Here is a 4,385-nt window from a genome sequence, read left to right as displayed (position 1 = left end):
GCGACCATTCCGCGATAGCCACAACAGACGAACGCCCTGCCGTCGGCACCGCTGCCTCGTCAGCCCCGTCGCGACGGACGAATATAGACTTGTACGTATGTGCCGTATTTTTATTACGGTTAATAATAGTTCAATTTCAGTAGCAGTATCGCTTATGCCAGTTGGCCGGTGTCGTGTATGGAAAGCCGTTCGCGCGAGCTCTCTGCTTCGACCAGAAAGATACGAGCGTCAATGCGCGGTGTTTACGGCATTTTTCCTCCAAGGTCAGAGCGCCTCGAACCCAAAAATTCGTCTGCGCGACGGCGAGATGTCGAGCTCGGCCAGGCGGTTGTTTCGTACGCATTGGCGCACACGCTTGCGTGTTCGTTCGGAACTTCAACCGTTTACTCCACCGTTCTTTGTCATAAAAAGAATGTGCAGTATGTTTCACGGGCATTTAGCTCGCTATGCAAACTGTAAGCCCTGCCTAACATGCGTTTGCTTTTGCCGGCCTCCGCCAATCGCAGAGCTTAGCCCATGTGACGGCATAGGTTCTGTTGCGGGAAATGAGCTGGTGGGTCGCATGACCATTCCCGTTTTTCCTAATTATGTAGCTTATTTGAGCGAAGTTTGTGTTATAAGTGGTGTCGTTATGGTTCTAACGAGGCAATCTTTCGAATGAACCAAACTTGTGTTTTCTCTTCATGGCTCCTTTAATACCGAACGTATATGTCACCTGAAACGTTTTTGTTGCTATTTTAATACTCTGCATCTTTCAGAAAAATCCCAGCATTTTGTTTGGAAAAGGAACTTCCCACCACAGGCTGTGCAGAGAAAGTTGAGCTACACACCTACTTTTCGCGTAGCCATGGAAGTTTGGCAGATCACTTGTCACTGACAAACACTGTGCTTGCTTTCTGGCCTAAGGTGTGAAACTGGGAGTTAAAAACCCCTCCTTCAGGGTTTGTGGTTCATTGACGGCGGCGAAGGAACCCTTCGCTTGAAGAATTCGGCGGTGTTGGCGGTGAAGCAGGAGAGATGAGAAGACGATGACGAGACGAAGAGATGATGACAAACAAAAACTGTATTTACGGCTATTTACAAGAGTAGGTGACAGAAAGTTGATTACAGGGTTGGTTATGCATGGCCGTCTTAGCGATCGACCCTCCGAGTTACGCCCTAGGTGCCATACCTTAGCGATCGACTCTGGGTTACGCCCTAGATGGCAAGGTTTGCGTGCACTAAGCACGAAGGCTCGCTGATCTCCAGCCCGAGATAAGTCTCAGCTAAGTCTGCCGCTGGGCCTTCTGCCCGGGACTATCATCTCTCGTGTCCATTGTAATCCGGACAGCACACCTGATTGGCCAGAGAGACATCTCGATTCCCACCAATCGTCGGGCAAAACGCCGCCTTCTCAAACTTCGCGCACTTCCCTCCTCTCCACAGACGGAGCGGACGCGGGAAGACGCGTACACGTGCACAGGGCAGCTTTGCCACGGTCAGAATGGCTATTAGGCGCCGCGGCATTTTCAAAAGCCGCTGCCCGGGCTTACGCACTCCAAGCGTAACCCGGTGGCCCCGAGGCACGCAACCCCAAAGCGGTGTTTTACTGCCCTAATTGGCCGCGCCCTTTCGGCGCATCTGAAGACGGGAGCGGGGCTCTTCAGAACTAGGCCGGCGGCCACAAAAAGCGGCAGGGGTGGCGCTTACAAAAGACGTAGTCCCGGCATAGGCACCGTGAGAGTGACACGGTGACCTCGGAAGCACTCAAGGGCGCGTCATTCAGAGGGGTCCAAAAAGGGAAGCCGCTTTCCCCCCAAGAAAAACCAATTATGGCGGCGGCCATTAAGAGAAGTGAAGGCGGCAATGCACGCGGTCGCGCGGCCCGCCCATCTTATCTCTCAATCTCCCTTCCTCCTCTATGCCCAAAGGCGGCAGCAGTCCTACACTGGGATAGTAGGTTACTAGATGAGGAAAAACACAGCACTGATAAAGGGTACTGCAGTACTAGGAAAGGCGCCATGATCAACGCGGTGTCCACGCGTTGGCAGCTTTTTTTGACCGGTTTCTTTCCAGTGTTTTTTATGATAATGGGTTGGATGCCTGAACATATTGCCTGTTTTTGTGTAACAAGAACTTCAACAGCGAATCACTTATCAATACTCACATGCTGCTCATGGATACCATGAGCAAAAGTACGTTCAGTAGAGTCATTTTATTGTTGGAGCCATCAGTAAAGATGATGATGTTCGTTTCCCCGAAGTCCGGTGGCGATCAAGAACCCAATCGCCCGAGCTCCGGTTTATTTGGCAGGAGGCTCGCCGGGCGCTGGTGTTGAAGTTCTCGGAGATGGTGCCCGAATTGATAAACTCGAGGCGTTTGGATTTGATGAAGAGAAATGAAGACTTTATATACAACTATTTACATCCGAGTAACTCGATACGTAAGTAATACAGTCAAACCCGGTTATAACGAACCCGGATAGAGCGAATTATGCTATATGTCGAACAAAAATATTTCAGTTACGGAAATACATGGGAAACATATTCCTTATAACGAAGTTCACATCCGATATATCGAACTCTGGGCTCCTAGAATGTCCGCCGAAATGCATGGTCTCGAGCGCCGATTGAGATGTGGATTGGCCGCGACCACGGAGCAAGAGCCGCGACTGAGACATTGCGCCTCGCACGGAGCGACGTGACGTCCAATACTTTCCGTAACTGTTTCCGATGCGCGGGACTCGCGACGGAACCCGCCCAGTCAGTGAGTCCGGACCACGATAGCAGCATCGGTGAACGGTGGGAAGAGCTCGCCAACGTTCCCGATGATGTCGCGAGTGAAATCCGCCCGACACGTATAATAAAGCGCTTTCGGCAGTCGATGTGCTCCGCCAATGCTTCTTAGATTTTTGAGGACGCGGACTCGAACAGGTGCAAACAATGTTTCGTGCAGAGAATGCTATGCTAGTTGAAGCCACCAAAACAAAAGTGAAAACAAAAATCACCATTTTTTTCCACCGTGGGCAGTTAAGGCGGAAGGTAGCTTTATTACTTGCAATAAACGGATTATTTTGCTATGGTAATGGCTACTGTACTGTGTTCGTTTCTGCATACGAGGATGGCGGAGTTGGGGAGGGGGCGGGGGGCTCCCGCGGATTGCGAACTCGTAACAATAAGCTCGTTATAGGCGGGTTTGGCTATATCGAACTATTGGATATATCGAACTAATCGCGGTGCATATTGCAGTTCGCTATAAACGGGTTTGACTGTAATAAGGAAAAACTTCAAAGTACATGTTAGACTCTAGCTCTAAGTGAGTACAAGTCACTCGAGCTTTCCAACTCATTCTAACTCTCCTATGCTCCGAGCGTGCGAAAACCACTTGAGCGACGGAGGCCGGGACTCTATTCCCGCCGCAGGATCCGTCTAGTTGCCCGGTACACAGCTGTACCCTAAACTTCCGACGCGATCCTCAAATCTATCTCTCACTTAGGGGGCTCACAAATCCCAACCTAGCTTCAACGGCTGAGACACCTTGTCTCACCGGGAACTGCCTAGCTGAAAGCTCCGACAAGAACGCTGTTTAGCGGCCAAGGTCGATTTTATAATACTTCGGTATTACTCTCTCTCGGGCACGCCCCTCTAGCTTTCGTACACGCGTTTGGGAGGGCCCAAATTCACGTACACAGCTGTCACTAAGCCATTTGCCAAATATTCAATAAGGCGCCGCCACCTTCGGGTCAAAAGCATGTGCGCAGGTGGGCAAGCACGCGGCGGCGAGTACACACGACTCCGAAGGGTGGGGGTGGAAAGCGGCGGCTACAGAAAGGCAGCCATTCCTAAGGTGGCGTGGGACAAAGGGATCTCGCGGGAAAGCTGCCGCTGGGGTGCGGTCAAACGCTGACAATCCGCCTTTTTCATTGCGCTGTGGCGGCCTCTGGTGGCGCCGCCGAGAAGCTATATGGCAGGGGTGCAAGCGGGCTGCCACTGCAGCGGAAGGGGAATCAGGTGTTTATTTGTTTCACGTGAATTGTATTGCCAACGTACCGCTGCAAAAAGAATAACTATGCTGGAAGACGTATGTTTTCAACGTGGGAAACATCCTAACAAGCGTGCGACGCTCGCTTTTTTTTGCAGCAGTTCCGCAAGTGTCAGTACCGGAGGGTGGCTATCTGAGGCTGTGGAAGCGATGTTCTCACGGCATCTTTTTTTCTAGCGCTTAAAAGATATTGGAGGGGGACGTAGGTATCAGTAAGACAGCAGCATAAACACAGACCCTTTGTGGCCTTTATACAAATCATTACTTGAAGCTGGTATCTGGATATCAGCGATGCAAAATATTATACGCCGCTGCAGATTTGTTCAATTCCGCCGCTCTTTTTTACATGCGGAGCATCTCATGCT

This window comes from Haemaphysalis longicornis, unplaced genomic scaffold (genome assembly GCF_048455015.1).
Source record: "Haemaphysalis longicornis isolate Haplotype H1 unplaced genomic scaffold, Haemaphysalis longicornis Haplotype H1 scaffold_1, whole genome shotgun sequence".
Taxonomy (NCBI): Eukaryota; Metazoa; Arthropoda; class Arachnida; order Ixodida; family Ixodidae; genus Haemaphysalis; species Haemaphysalis longicornis.
Note: the sequence above shows the minus strand (reverse complement) of the source record.